The following is a 16,596-nucleotide window of genomic DNA, read 5'->3' as shown; positions in this document are numbered from 1 at the left end:
CAACCTCTCTGGATCGTAAATACCCTCAACTTGGTGTTTACAAGTTCATGTTCTTCCCACCAAGCATGAACTAGTTCCCCAAAGTCTCCCACAAATGACCCACCTGGAGACCCACAAAAACAGTATGGAGGTTGAGTGAGAGCAAATGTATAAACTCAAAAGGACAAAGATGAAAATACTATTAAGCGTCAGGACTGAATTTGCGGCCCGTGCTGTCTCCTTTTCTCACCTGCACTTCACATCCACCCTTATGGTGTTTGTGTATGTGTCTGGGTTATAGGAATGCCGACCAGCTGGTTAGGTGTGAGCCCCAAGTGCCCTTTCTCTTGTTAACCTCACATTTGAAAATAAGAAAAAGTCTTGAGCTGAGTTTCTGTTTTCTTTTCTCTTCCTGAGGGCTGTCACTCAGGCAATCTGTAAGTGTGCCTCTATTTTCCTGGGAGTCAGAAGAGTCGAAAACTTCGGGCAAGGCTTCACTTTGTCTTTCTGCAATATTATCATACACACAGAATTCAGAGGAAACAATGTTGAACTTCAGGTATGAGATTATAATTAAGCGTTCTTCGTAATCAGTATGCTTCTTTAGTTAAGAGTTCAACATAGGCCGGGCGCGGTGGCTCACACCTGTAATCCTAGCACTCTGGGAGGCCGAGGCGGGTGGATCGCTCGAGGTCAGGAGTTCGAGACCAGCCTGAGCAAGAGTGAGACCCCCGTCTCTACTAAAAATAGAAAGAAATTATATGGACAACTAAAATATATATATACAAAAAATTAGCCAGGCATGGTGGCGCATGCCTGTAGTCCCAGCTACTCGGGAGGCTGAGGCAGTAGGATCGCTTAAGCCCAGGAGTTTGAGGTTGCAGTGAGCTAGACTGACGCCACGGCACTCACTCTAGCCCGGGCAACAGAGTGAGACTCTGTCTCAAAAAAAAAAAAAAAAAAAAAAAAAAAGAGTTCAACATAGAAAGCTATGAGATATATTTATGTCTTGATTTTAAGCCTCTGGGTGTGATCAGAGATCACATTTACTTATTTAAAATACAATTCAGTTAAATATCCATAAACTGATGAATGGATAGATAAAATGTGCCAAGGCTGGGCGCGATGGTTCACACCTGTAATCCTAGCACTCCGGGAGGCCAAGACAGGAGGATTGCTTGAGCTCAGGAGTTCGAGACCAGCCTGAGCAAGAGTGAGATCCCGTCTCTACTAAAAATGGAAAAATTAGCTGGGTGTCGTAGTGTGCACCTGTAATCCCAGCTACTCAGGAGGCTGAGGCAGGATGGTCGCTTGAACCCAGGAGTTTGAGGTTGCTGTGAGCTAGGCTGACACCACGGCACTCTACTCGGGACAACGGAGTGAGACTCTGTCTCAAAAAAAAAAAAAAAATTAAAAAATTAAAGTATTCCATATGCATACAGTGGACTATAATTTGGCAATAGAAAGTACATATTACAACATGGATGAACCTTGAAAATATTATGCTAAGTAAAAAGTCAGTTGTGAAGGACAACATATTGTATGATTCTATACATATGAAAAGTGCAGAAGAGCCAAATCTATAGAGAGTAAATTAGTAGTTGCCTACAGCTGGTGGGGAATAAGAGGGTGGGATGAGGGGAAATGAGAGTCACTGCCAATGGGTAAGGGGTTGCTTTTTGGGGTAATGAAAATGTTCTAAAATTGATTGAATACACTAAATATACTAAAAGAAGGCCTGGTGCGGCAACTCACACCTCTTATCCCAAGACTTTGGGAAGCTGAGGAGGGAGGATCCCTTGAGCCCAGGTGTTCAAGACCAGCCTGGGCAACATAGTAAGACCACATCTCTGAAAAAATTTTTTAAATGACCTAAGTGTGATGGTGTGTGCCTCTGGATCCAGCCACTCAGGAGGTTTAGGTGGGAGGATCACTTGAGCCCAGGAATTTAAGGCTACCGTGAGCTATGATCCTGCCACTACATCAGCCTGGGCAACAGAGTGAGACCTTGTCTCAAAAAATAAACAAATAAATATACTAAAAGGCGTTTAATTTTACACATTAGATGGGTGAATTGTATGATATGTGAATTATATCTCAATAAGGCTTTTAAAAAATAAATGAAATAAAATTTGTGGCTATAATGACTTTATAGTAGACCCAATGGAAACACAAAATTCAATGTGATAGAGTGGGAAGAAAATGGTATTGAAATTGGGAAATTTGTATCCTAATATGGGCTGGTCATTTTGAATAACTTAGGTGAGGAAAAAAAGAGCAAATATAGTTATTGAGCAAATGTTACCAGTTACTAAGTACCTACTGGGTGCCAGGCACTGCTATAGGGACTGTGAGCCTCAGCTTCTTCATCTATACAATGAAGGTGTTTATTAAAGATTTTGTAAAGCTTTCTTGCAATTCTAAAGCCCTAAGATTCTCTTGCAAGTAGCAATGACAGACAGGAGACAGGGCCTTGAAATTTTAGACCCATTAATGAACTCCTAATTATATAGACGGTAATACCACCTCCTATACTCACCTGGCTGGATAGAGTCCCAACACTCGCCTCTAACCCCCAAGGGCTGACATTATCATGAAAGACTAAGAGGGTTTTTTTGTTTTGTTTTGTTTTTGAGACAGAGTCTCGCTCTGTTGCCCTGTTTCCTGGATTAGAGTGCAGTGGCATCTTCACTGCTCACTGCAACTCGAACTCCTGGGCTTGAGCTATCCTCCTGCTTCAGCCTCCTGAGTAGCTGGGACTATGGGTGTATGCTGCCACATCCAGCTGGTTTTTCTATTTTTTGTAGGCACAGGATCTCACTATATTGATCAGGCTGGTCTCGAACTCCTGGCCTCTAAGGATCCTCCCACCTCGGCCTCCCAAAATGTTGAGATTACAGGCGTGAGCCAGTGTACAAGCCATAAGACTAAAAGTTGGTAAGGAAAAACTAGGCACCTTATGGACTTCAGAATGAGTGTTTACTTTTGATTCCTAAAAGGAAGGAAATTCCATGTCCTTGGCCTTGCAAAAATAGTGAGGACAGTCATGGGGGCAGTGGGGAGAAATTAATGAGAGTAGGAAGGGAGGAGTTTCTTCCTAAGCACAATAACTATAATCATTGGAAGGCTGAAATTACTAGTCTTGTTGCTTGTCCAGCCTTCTGGAACTTTTACAGTTATTTCTATGTGAATCAATTTCTCTGGTTTCACAAACTACATTTTCCCACCTGGAGAGAGAGAGTCACTGAAAAAGAAGGGAAAGAGAGGGCTCCCAGGGCGCAAGGCACTGGTCACAGCAGTGTGAAATAATAAGTGATTCATTACTCTACAAACACTAGAACATGCTTGCTGAGACAGTCAAGCGATGGAATTCCAGGCTCTTGAAAAGTGCCAGAGTATTTTTCTGAGTCCTCAGTTTTTCCTTTGTAAGCCATTTTCATGTGCCAAGACAAGATGGGTAAAAGTATCCAAGTTGAAACTAGAAGGCCTCTGGACAAGAACTATTCTGTTTTATTCCCCCCCATATCCCCCACATCCACCAAGAGCTTTGGACTAGCAGAAATTGCATCTAAGAAGAGAAGGCTGAACATATGGCTGCAGCAGGAATCCTGGTATCTGAGACTGTTTTGTTTTTGTCTTTGTTTTTTAGAGACATGGTCTCCCTCTGTCACCCAGGCTGGAGTGCAGAGAGGCCTGATCATAACTCACTGTAACCTCAAACTCCTAGGTTCAAGCGATCCTCAGCTTCCCTAGTAGCTGTGTCTACAGGTGCACACCACCACACCTAGCTAATTTTTAAACTTTTTTTTGTAGACACAGGTCTCTCTATGTTGCCCAGGCTGCTCTTGAACTCCTTGGCCTCCCAAACTTCTGAGGTTCCAGGCCCGAGCTATTGCACCTGCCTAAGGCTATGTTTGATGGAGCCAAGGTTATTCGTCATATTGTGTTCAGGTCTATTTTCTGTCTCCACTTCCTTCTGACTTGGGTTCAGTGGATGAAGAGGAAGCCCATCATCACCTCTCAGCATGGTTTTTACACAGAAAGCTGAAGTTCATACCGAGAATAAAAGACATGTTTTCAGGTCAGGCAAGGTGGATCATGTCTGTAATCTTAGCACTCTGGGAGGCTGAGGCAGGAGGATCGCTTGAGCTCAGGAGTTCGAGACCAACGTGAGCAAGAGTGAGACCCTGTCTCTACTAAAAACAGAAAAATTAGCCGGGCATGGTGGCACTCCTGTAGTCCCAGCTACTAAAGAGGCTGAGGCAGGAGGATCACTTGAGCCCAGGAGTTTGAGGTTGCAGTGAGCTAGGCTGATGCCATGGCACTCTACTCAGGGCAACAGAGTGAGACTCTGTCTCAAAAAAAAAAAAAAAAAAAAGAATTTTAGGAAACATCACACAAACCCAGAGCCCACCCAAAAGAGTCTGTAGATAGATTTCACTGAGGATGACATTGCAAATCCATCAAAGTTAAGAAGTTAATTTTGGCACATTTGTTAATAGTCATGCTTGGAAAGGAATGGAGGTGAGAAGAAACCATGTAAGTTTTCTATTTTTTTTTTTCTGTTTTTCACCGATGCTTCCAATGAACATTTAAGTTTTCTAAATGCTAATTTGTTTGTATATGTGATTTTGGGGAAAGGGCTCAATGACCCAAAACATCACTCTTGAAATCCACCATCTTTAAGAATTCTGTGCAATTCAGCCAGCATTTGTTACCTATTTAGTGCTGGTTCCTGTGCTAGACCCAAAGTGGAGGTGCTAGGCCCAAGATCAAGATAAATCAGGCACAATGCTTGCGCCCAAGATCAGCTGTCTAGTAAGGGAGGGAGGCAAACCTGGGAACAATAAATGGATATTCAGTATGAAAGTGCTACAATCTAAGTATGAACAAAGTGAAACGATGGTGAAGAGGAAAGAACAGTGAGCTATGTTAACACTCTGGAGCACATTGAAATGAAGACCTCCTGGAGAATTGTGCCAAGGGGAAGGTAACCCAGGCAGAGGCTTCACTTGGAGGTTAACTCACATCATCATTTAGAGAAGCAGAAAAAATACCATTTATTTGTTTTGTCTAAACCTAATCTGGCCTACTTTCTGAGTCCTCAATCACTGAACAGATCCAGTTGAAAGGAAAACTTGGTCTAAACCAATTATGGAAACAGTCCCCTTAGGTCATGTGTAGTCTCTCTTGGGTAATAATGTCAAGTCTTTGAGCTAACCTCTCTCCCTCTTGTTCTTCCCCTTAAGAATATTTAGAATACAGGGGAGAAGTGTGACTTCTGCCACTTGATCGAGATGGATAAAGATGTATGGAGTCTTTGGATCCATGCAGTGACCTTTGCTGTCTGTCTCCTGGTCTGTCAACAGTGTTCCTTGCTCTCTTGGTCTCTGGATATCCAACTGGCCTTCAAAGTTGAAATTTTGAGCTACTAAAACTCAGGATCTCTTCTTTTTGCATTTCTCCCTGTCTAACTTGGCCTCTTTTGACTCTGATGATACATGAGACATCTCTGAAATGTGGCTGTGAGGGAAGCCTTCTCTGCAGCCCTCTCCTCAGAGCCACCTGCTGCCAACCACCCATCCCCACCCCAGGTTCCCAGGTGACGCTTGCGAAAACTAAACCTTTCAGCTCTCCAAGGCCTGATCCCACAGCGCAATATGGTGTGCTTGTTCCCTAGGCTGGTATGGGGTAGTCTTCAGGGCAGCATCTTTCTGAGCCCCAGATGAGAAGAGGGTAGGGCCTTCAGCATTACTTCACTCATCCAACACACCTCCTACTCTCTGGGACAAAGCCTGGACTTTCAAAAATGTGGACACATATCTGACAGTTTTATTCTCTTCGTTCCTGTTCTCCTTGCTTCCATCTTACCAGTCTTCCAGCCTGAAAAGTAAGGCCCTTTTCCTGTGTTCTTCCTCCATCCCAATTTCAATGTCCCAGTTAAAATTTTTTTTTTTTTTAGACAGGGTCTCACTCCCACCCAGTTAATCTTATAGTGAGGTATTTTTCTCTCCATCTTGGGAGCCCGGCAGGCTAGGCTGTTGAAATGCTAAAAGTGGTGGTGAAGATGGAATGTTGTGGATAGGGATCAAAAACTTGGGTTGTCCAGGCTAACGGTCTTGATGGACATGTTTAAACTGATCTTACTTCGCTCTTTCTCTTTGCATTCCATCTGTATCTGATAACTCCCCATCCTCCCTAGATAACTCCCCATCCTCCATGCTAAGGTAATGGCAAAGGTATGGGTGTGAGAACCATTTGAGAGATCTACTGAGCAGAACTTGGTATTTTTAAAGGGTGACAGAGAAGGACTCATAGATTTCTGGTTTGGGTAAATGGTGGTGCTACCAATCAAGACAGCTAATTCAGGAGGAAAGCGGCTTTTTGAAATAAAATATTTAGTTCATTTTGGTCACCTTTGGTTTGAAATGCTCTGAACTGGATCTCAAACAAAGATGGTGGCTGGACAAACTATTGGAAGTCATTAATTTATGAATGTAGTTAAGTCTTGTTTTGTCTAATACTCTTAGGAAGAATTATTTTAGGAAACACCTGACCCAATATTTACCCATTATATTTATATTTTGTTTAGTCAACTCTTTTCTACCAAATAACTCGTTGAAATCAGTTGCCCTAAGGGAATGGGAATTTTACTGCATAAGCAAAAGAAGCCTGAGCTAATTTTGGACTTTGTGTCACTACTTCTTAGGAAGGTAGATTTTGGGGGCAAAAAAAGTTAGATTAAGAAAGATTAGATTAGGCCGGGCGTGGTGGCTCACGCCTGTAATCCTAGCACTCTGGGAGGCCGAGGTGGGCGGATCGTTTGAGCTCAGGAGTTCGAGACCAGCCTGAGCAAGAGCGAGACCCCATCTCTACTAAAAATAGAAAGAAATTATATGGACAGCTAAAATATATATATAGAAAAAATTAGCCGGGCATGGTGGTGCATACCTGTAGTCCCAGCTACTCGGGAGGCTGAGACAGGAGGATCGCTTGAGCCCAGGAGTTTGAGGTTGCTGTGAGCTAGGCTGACGCCACGGCACTCACTCTAGCCTGGGCAACAGAGTGAGACTCTGTCTCAAAAAAAAAAAAAAAAGAAAGAAAGAAAGATTAGATTAAGAAAGAACTGGGCAAGGTGGCTCGTGCCTGTAATCCTAGCATTCTGGGAGGCGGAGGCGGGAGGATCACTTGAGGTCAGGAGTTCGAGACCAGCCTGAGCAAGATTGAGACCCCATCTCTACTAAAAATAGAAAAAATTAGCCAGGCGTGGTGGCGCATGCCTGTAGTCCCAGCTACTCAGGAGGCTGAGGCAGGAGGATCGCTTGAGCCCAGGAGTTTGAGCTTGCACTGAGCTGTGATGACGCCACGACACTCTAGCCCAGGCAACAGAACGAGACTCTGTCTCAAAAAAATGAAAGAAAGAAAGAAAGAACAAACAAACTTCAGTGTTTTCTTCACTCAACTTTCCTCCCATTTTACAGCTAAGGAGACTAAGGCCTAAAGAGTGAGAGGCTTTAAGGCCAGTCATGGTAGCTCACACCTATAATCCCAGCACTTTGGGAGGCTGAGGCAGGAAGATCACTTGAGCTCAAGAGTTTGAGACCAGCTTGGGAAACATAACGAGACCCATCTCTACAAAAAATTTTAAAATTAGCCAGGCATGGTAGCACATGCCTGTAGTCCCAGCTATTCAGGAGGCTGTGGCAGGAGCATCGCTTGAGCCCAGGAGTTCAAGGCTGCAGTGAGCTATAATCATGCCACTATATTCCAGCCTGAGTGACAGAGCAAGATTCCACCTCTGAAACAAACAAACAAACAAAAGAATGAAAGGCTTTGAGCAGAAAACAAAATGAGAGCAGTGACCCGGGGATGGGGGAGTGGAAAACAGAGATTCCAGAAGGTGGGATAGAATCCCTAAAAGCTGAATATAAAAACTATCTTGAAACGAGGCAAAATTACTTTACAATTTCGCCCAGGTTGTGTCTTGTCCCAGTAAGACTTTACTACCACAAGAGAATGCGGGAACCTATTCTCGGGTACCAGATCACCAGGGGATGGACTAATGTTCAAAAGAAACCATGTATATGGAATCACTTTGCAAACTGTAAAGTCCAGTTACAAATGTTGTTAACATCAACCTCTATTCCTGAGAAAAGTAAAAAGCCAGATCTAAGGACAAGTCCAATCCACAGGCAGAGAGCAGGATATGAACAAACTGAAGCACAATAACATGCTGTTGAGTATGTTTTCTATTTAAGGTATATCGCTTATCTGAAATAAAACAGAAAAAGAGGGGCTGTTTGGGAACAAGGGGTGGTGTCTGGTCAGAAGGGAAATAATCCACAGAGCCTGTCTGACCTTTGTCACTTTTTTCCTCCACATATTCATGTATGAAAATGACTCAGCCCTAATGCTGGTGGCTTATTTTTAGTAGGGGCAACAGAGCCAGTTGAAAACCTAAGCATAGTAACCATTGCCAATCAACAACTTCACACATCAAAAGGAAGGAACAAGTACTCATTTATTCATTTCAACGTAATATGTGACTCTAGGGGCACCAGAGAGTCTGCTTCTTTCAAGATATATATTTGCTTTTTCCGTCTGCCACAGTGCTGGAACCTCCCAGGGGCAGAGTTACTCCTTTGGACATGAGATTTCAGCATTAGGAGGTCCCTTAGCCAGCTCTGTCTGAGAGGAGTCCAATGCTCTCATTTTACAGTTGAGAAATCATCCACAGTCACGTGTAAGTTTATGGCCGTGTTGGACTCTCAGCTCAGTGCCCCGTTGCACCTCCGTTGTTCCAAATTCCTAAGTCAAAAGCCCAATAATATCATCTATTTGACATGAGACCGTAGGTCTGAAAGAAGAAAGGATATATCCTGGGCCACGGTCCCATTCTAATGTAATGTAGATGTTGCACATAAGGAGATAACATTCTGTTGTTCACTATCAAATTAGTAGAAAGCACGACTCAGAGGGATGTATTCTTCACTGCTTTGTACAAATGTTAAAGTTCAAATGTTAGCCAAGCATACAGACAAGAGTGATTGAGAGAGCACAAGGGTCACAGTGTTAGTTCCTGGGATCTGACCTGGGCTTGTGCCACTTACTCACTGTGAAGTCTTAGGCAGTGTTATTCTCTGTGCCTCAGTTTCCTCATCTATAAGATGAAGTTGAGAACAAGAGTACCTATCTCATAGCATTTTTGTGAAGGCTGAATGAGATAATACATACAGAGCACTTAGAATAGTGCCTGGCATATGTATTTAATAAATGTAAGCTAAGTTTTTTTGTTGGTTTTTTTTTTGAGATGGGGTCTCGCTCTGTTGCCCAGGCTGAAGTACAGTGGCACAATCATACATATTTATTTATTTATTTTGTAGAGATGGGGTCCTAATATGTGCCCAGCCTGGTCTTGAACTCCTAGGCTCAACTGATCCTCCTGCCTCGGCCTCCCAGAGTGTTGGGATTACATTTGTGAGCCTCTGTTCCTGCCCAAGAACTTTTTTCTCTAAATCAATGGAGTTGTCCAAAAATGGTTAGGAGAATCTTGGGAAATAGTGGAAGTAGAGTTTCCAGCAGTGGCATTTTCAAGTTTAGCTTAGGCAGCACATGGCAGGGATGTACTCAACATAAACACAAGGTGGGAGTCAGAATAGGTGAGTTTGAAGGTTCTGTTTACTAGATCTGTGATCTTAAAATTTTTAGGCTGGCAAAATTTGCTTTTGAAGGCAACCATTTCCCCTTTTTGCTGCTTTTCCTAATTCTGATATTCTGCTCCCATTGGTTCCATTCCCCAAGACCTAATGGCTACTCGCTACCACAAGCTACCCATAGTCTCATATGCAGTATTTTCCACTGGCTCACCAGCTCCCCCTCCCTGCTCCTCCTTCTGTACCCAACCTTTAGCGTACTGATCCCAACCAGTTATTAAAGAAAAAAGAAAATAGCTCCCTAAGCTATTTTTTACTAAGATGTAAATGACTAAGTCATTAACTTTATGTATTCTCTTCTCAGAGACACATAACTTTAGAAGGAACTACTTATTTTCTAGTTGTATGTTTGGTATAATCACAAACATGTAAAAAATAAAGACTGGAAAGAAGTTGTAAACAATGATAGTTCTTAGATTGGGAGGATGAATTTTCTTTTCTTTTATGTTTCCTTAAATACTGATCTTATAGTGTGTTTAATTAAAAACAAAAGCATGACATGAATGCTCATTCTGACCAGGACGTGCATAAACTGTAGAAAGGAAGACCTATTTCTGCTGGAGAGTTATGGGGCCCTTTCTCAGAGGTCTTTGCATCTGACCTGTATTAAACTGTCCTAGGAAGACAGTGGACCAGGAATGACTCCTGGACCTGGCTTCCAGAAGATTTGTTCAACCAGCTTTTATTCATTTAGTGTTTTCTCTGTCTTCCTTTCTTCACCACACTCCAGAGAAAGAGTGTTTCTTGCTCTTAATAATGCCAATTACAGAAAGTTTAGGGGATCGTTCCAGACCATTTTCACCTGGGTAGCTCCTGGAAAATGATAAGATTCAAAACTGGGCCTGGGGCAGAGGGAGAAAACATTCCAACCGTGAGACATGCAAGTGAAAGAACAGAGGCAGGGTCATCTGGCAGGAGGTTAAAACCATTCCAAAGAACAAGAATTGGATTGAGCAATTATTAGTTAGTTTAGAGATAGAAGGTTAAAAGTCCAAAGTACAAGTGATGGGCTTCGACTAGACTGGGAAAGGAAGAGACAGGATTGCAGTGTGTGATATTTTAATGAGAAAAAGCCAAAGACATCTCCAGCTCACAGAATGTGCCTCCCCATATTTCCTAACTCCCTTAGAGTGAGGCAGAGCCATTTGACTAGTTCTGGTCAATAGGCTGGAAGGAGAAGGGATAGGTGTCACCTCTAAGCCAAACCAACCATTTAAGAATTACTGTGCAACCCTGCAGCTCTCTCTGCACTGCTGTGGTACACTTCGGCCTTGTACTGAGATGGCAGAGCCACATGCTGGAAAGAGCCAGGCTCTTGAAATTCACTGCAGGGGGCATCTAACTGGAGAGATGCTGCTCTTGCAGCAGACTTTGGGTGAATGAGAAAGTTTGGTTTTGTTAAAATCACTGAAATTTGGCCGGGCGCGGTGGCTCACACCTGTAATCCTAGCACTTTGGGAGGCCGAGGCGGGTGGATCGCTTAAGGTCAGGAGTTCGAGATCAGCCTGAGTAAGAGTGAGACCCCGTCTCTACTAAAAATAGAAAGAAATTATATGGACAACTAAAACATATATATATACAAAAAATTAGCTGGGCATGGTGGCATAAAATCACTGAAACTTGAGATTTCTTTTTTGCTGCAGCATAACCTAGCCTATGCTGACAAATACAAAAGGCACTACAACAATAGTGTTCTAGAAATTATAGATTACATGACATTCAGCTCCAAGCTGGAGAGGTTGAAAGAAGGAAGAAATGCTGAAGCAGTGGAGAAAAGCCTTTGGTAAAGACAATGGATAAGAGGCCTGTGCCAACGCCTCCCAGCAGGGGTCCTCAAGAATCAAACCACATCAAAGCAAGAACAGATTAATGCTAAATCACTGCTCTGAATGTTGAGCCTCTTCATCTATCTAATCCTTTCCTCCAGAGAGGTTTATCCTGAAAGACTATACAAGGGTCAAGGTAAGTATAGAGACTGTTATAGGCAAAGAGCCCATAGTTTTGCTAAAGGCTTTATTGTTCCTAAGCTCAAAAAGTGGAAACAAGAAGGTTGTAAGAAAATGTAAAAATAAATGGGGAGATGGTGGAGGAGCTTAGGGAGAAAAGATCAATGGTATTAGAATCATTCATTGTTTATAGGTAAGAGCAGAAAATGCAAGGGTGTCAAAGGAAGGCAACATACTGGAATAGAAAGAAAAAAGATGACTGACGTAATTTGGGTTGAATTGCGATCATTAAGGTCTCGTTCTGCCAGGAAAGCCTACGATTTCTGACAATATCATAGCCTGTGGTGCACAGTATGGTGGTTAGGAATGTGAGCTCTGGAGCAAGAGTAAGATGGATTCATAGCCAGGCTCTGCCACTTATTAGTTTTGTGGCCTTGGGCAAGTTATGTAACCTTCTTGTGCCTCAGTTTTCACATCCATAAAATAGGTATAAGAATGGTACCCACTTCATATAGTTGTTGCACCAGACTATGTGAGCACTTGCTCAGGACTTCTTCCCCAGTCAGCAAGTAATGCACATTTCCCAACAAACTCTCCTCCTCCCTTCCTCAGGAATCAGAGCCGCCGAAGCATTGCGGAGGTAGTTCCCCTATGCATATTCTACAGCCAGACGGATGACCTGTGTGTGGGTTTTGTGACACACAGGCAATTACCTTCACCAAATGATCCTGCTGTTTGATTTGTTGTTTGACTCCGGAGTCAAAGGTGGGAGGGTTCATACTTCATTCTTGATTATGGGCAGTGAAGATTCCCTGAGGGCTCATTCTCAATTAGTGTTATGAATGTTCTCTCTTTGCCCTGCCTCCCAAGATGCCTTTCTGTTTTTTGCACACAGGCATAATGCATTCGTTGCTCTGATTCCTTAAATCATTAATAACAGGACAGTCATGTCCTGAATCAATTCCATTCTTTGCACAGTAGTAGAGCTAGCTGTCTTGTTGGTCTCAAGTTGCATTTAAAAACAGTTATGTCATTTCCTTGTCTCTCATTATGATTTCTTTCCACCCTCCGGTGATGCTCATGTAGAAACGAGACCCGGGAATAAACCTTGCAAGTTACGATGCAGCATACACGTGGTTAAGGGGCCCAGGCCTGGAGCTGCTGCAGACTGGGTTTAAATTCTGGTTCTACCTCTTCTAGCTGTCTGAACTTGTGCAAGTTATTCTCCCTCCATGAGTCTGCTTCCTCACCTGAAATATGAGGATAAAAGTAGTATTTACTCATGGCCGGGCGCGGTGGCTCACGCCTATAATCCTAGCACTCTGGGAGGCCGAGGCGGGTGGATCGCTCGAGGTCAGGAGTTCAAGACTAGCCTGAGCAAGAGTGAGACCCCGTCTCTACTAAAAATAGAAAGAAATTATATGGACAACTAAAATATATATATACAAAAAATTAGCCGGGCATGGTGGCACATGTCTGTAGTCCCAGCCACTCGGGAGGCTGAGGCAGTAGGATCGCTTAAGCCCAGGAGTTTGAGGTTGCTGTGAGCTAGGCTGACGCCACGGCACTCACTCTAGCCCGGGCAACAGAGTGAGACTCTGTCTCAAAAAAAAAAAAAAAAAAAAAGTAGTATTTACTCATAAAGTGGTTGTGCAGACTAAACAAGTTAATACAAGTAAGATACTTTGTGCCTGGCACAGAGCAATCTTTCAATACGTGTTGGCTATTATTAATTTTTGTGTAACAAATGAATGGTAATTACCACTTTTTTTTTTTTTTTTGGTGCATTGGCCGGGAAACGAATATCACTTCTTTTTAATACTTTTTAGACATACAGATCACCTTAATGCAAATAATTCCCACATATCTTCCCTCAAGCCTAAGCCTCTCTTCTGAACCCCAGATAGATGTATTTAATTGATTACCACCCACTGTCTCTATCATCCTCCATCATTCACATGACACCAAACGCATAGTCCTTGGGCTAGCTCCCCCGGGTCTTCCTTTCTTAGGTGTAAAACTTTGTCACCCAAAGCTATAAAAAAAAACCCCAATCAGCTCACATTTATTATTTACTATGTGCCAGATACCGTGTTAAATTTTTATTGGATTACTTGTATATAATCTTCACAACAATTTTGTGATGTAGGGCTAGCATTACCTCTATTCAGAAACTCTAGAAACTGGTGTTTAGAGATGGTTGAATAATGTGTCCAAGGTCATACAACCAAGAAGTGGCTGAGCCAAGAATCACACCCACATGTTTTGAAAACAGATCCATGCTCTTAAGCACTATCATTGCTATGATGTAGTGCCCCTTTATCTCAAATCTTGTCAGTTTATCCTAGGAATTCTGTGATAAACATATTCCTTTGACCACTCTATTTTATTTTATTTTACTTTGGAGACAGAGTGTTGCTCTGTTGCCCTGCGTGGAATGAAGTAGTGTCATCATAGCTCACTGCAAGCTCAAACTCCTGGGCTCAAGCTGTCCTCCTGCCTCAGCCTCCCGAGTGGCTGGGACTATAGGCACACACCATGACGCCTGGCTAATTTTTCTATTTTTAGTAGAGACTAATATTTCTATTTTTAGTAGAGACAGGGCTCTCACTCTTGCTCAAGGGATCCTCCCATCTTGGCCTCCCAGAGTGCTAGGATTGCAGGTATGAGTCACCGCACCTGGCCTTTTGGCCACTTTAATCCAGAGGACCTGATACCCTCATACCTTAATTATTGATGATGTCAGCAGCTCCCTATTGAATCTCTTTGCTTCCGGCCTCTCCCTGTCCAATCTGTGCTCCATACTGTAGTTAGATTTTTCATGGTCTAAAACATAGCTCTCCCCATGTACCTACTGTAATTTTGAATAAATTGGGTCCTCTCTTTTGATCTGTTTGTTTCTTTGTAAAGTGAGTGAAAAAAAAAAAACCGTTTTTTTGAGTTTTAGAATGTTAAGGTGTTTCTCATGTCACTGTCCTATTCCCAAGACTCCGGTGGCTTTCCCATTAACTACAGTTTAAGGTTTAAACTTCTTAGACTAGTATTCAAAGCTTGTCCCTCATCTGGTGGTCTTATCACCCGCTCTTCCATAGGACTCTATTATGAGTGCCTAATCAGTTTTTCAGACATTTCCTACTTTTTCCTGCTTGCATCCTTTGCCCTTGGCTATTTCCCTGATCCTTCAGTACCTACAGACTCATCTATTTGCCATTTTCTTTTTTTGTATCCAAATCCTACCTCCTCTATAAAATTTTCCCCTTATTACAGGGGAGCTCAGTGACCACCCTTTCTTGATAATAGTTGACGTCATTAGTGCAGTTCACTAACCCTTACTTCTATTATTATTTTGGGTGGTGAATATATTTGATTAACACTTTTAAATATTTGGCAAGGGGAGGGGGAAAGGCCAGTGATCTGCCATCTGAGGTAGTGAGTTCCCGTTCTTGGAGGTTTCAAGCAGAGGGCGAAACCCATTGCTAGGGTTTCTGGAGAGGGAATTGGCCCATATTCCCATAAAAATTACTTTTAGCTTTAAATTCGTATAGCTTTCTGATTTGGTCCACAGAAACATTTACCTGTGGAAGCTTGGAGGGTTGTGTGTAGGGTTAGGGTGGAATGATATAATTAGGATGCTTTCAGGAAGAGATGAGACCTTCCTGTTTTCTAGTGCTCATCTCCCTCACCGGCATCTGCCTGGGCAAAACTCTCCCCCCCACCCCCCAGTAATGCTTACATAATCCAGTTAAAAGAACCTGGCTCTAGACATAGCCTTACAGAGTCTACCAATCAACAGTATTGGAATCAGCAAACTCTCAGGCTCCATTGCAGACCTACTGAATCAAAACCTGCGTTTTAACAAATCCGCAGGTAATTCATTTGTACATAGAAGTTTGAGAAGCACTGGTACAGTGGACCCAGGCTCTATAAAATAGTGCTTTGTGAATAACTCTATTGAACTGACACTTAATGCACTCCTTCAAAAAAAAAAAAAAAAAGAAAAAGAAAAGAAGAATAAGATGAAAAGAAAAAGAAAACTAGGAGTCATTTTCTTCTTTCTCTCATGCTCTACATCCTATCCATTAGCAAACTTGTGGGCTCAACCTTAAATATATATCCTGTAACTAACCAGTTGTTTCCATCTCTTTTGTCACCACCTATTCCAAACCGCCATCTCTCATGTGTGCTACTACAGTCTCAACCAGTTTTTCTAATTCTGCTTAAATTTTTTTTTTCTTAGACTAGTCAAGTGCAGTAGTGAGAAGGGGGAAAGTAGTAGAACAAGGAGCTCATTCTGTACCTGACTGTGAACAATCAAGTGAGATAACTCACTACCTTCAGACCAACCTTAAATTTTCTTTTATTCAGTCTCTGTAGAGACTGTCAAAAATTGCCAGTGCCGACTATATTGCAAGTCGTTACAGCAGGGTATTGGAAAAAGTTTCCAATTAGCAATAATTGTGCCTCAGATAAACCTCATTGGCTACGATATTGGCACTGCGTAAAGCTCCGCTTAAATTTTTAAAAAAATGAATAATTATAGATTCACAGGAAGTTGCAAAAAAATATATCTATGAACAAGGAAGTACCATGTATCTTTCACCTAGTGTCCCTTAATAGTAACATCTTACATAACTATAGTACAATATTAAAACCAGGAAACTGGCCGGGTGCGGTGGCTGATGCCTATAATCCCAGCACTCTGGGAGGCCGAGGCAGGAGGATCACTTGGGCTCAGGAATTCGAGACCAGCCTGAGCAAGAGCGAGACCCTGTCGCTACTAAAAATAGAAAAATTAGCCGGGTGTAGTGGCAAGCGCCTGTAGTCCCAGCTACTTGGGAGGCTGAGAGAGGAGGATAGCTTGAGCCCAGGAGTTTGAGGTTGCTGTGTGAACTAGGCTGATGCCATGGGCACTCTAGCCCTGGCAATAGAGTGATTATGTCTCAAAAAAATAAAATAAA

At 42.6% G+C, this 16,596-nt stretch overlaps 1 non-coding gene across 1 annotated transcript; it reads right to left on the bottom strand.

Annotated features, from left to right (window-relative positions):
* Positions 1-16,003: 16,003 nt before the first annotated feature.
* LOC138392657 (U4 spliceosomal RNA) lies at positions 16,004-16,144 on the bottom strand. The gene has a single exon (XR_011234947.1). It is a non-coding gene; the product is annotated as a U4 spliceosomal RNA (small nuclear RNA).
* Between the last annotated feature and the right edge of the window lie 452 nt (positions 16,145-16,596).

Source organism: Eulemur rufifrons, chromosome 9, assembly GCF_041146395.1.
Source record: "Eulemur rufifrons isolate Redbay chromosome 9, OSU_ERuf_1, whole genome shotgun sequence".
In the NCBI taxonomy this organism is placed as follows: Eukaryota; Metazoa; Chordata; class Mammalia; order Primates; family Lemuridae; genus Eulemur; species Eulemur rufifrons.
This window is presented reverse-complemented; position numbering and strand designations above follow the sequence as displayed.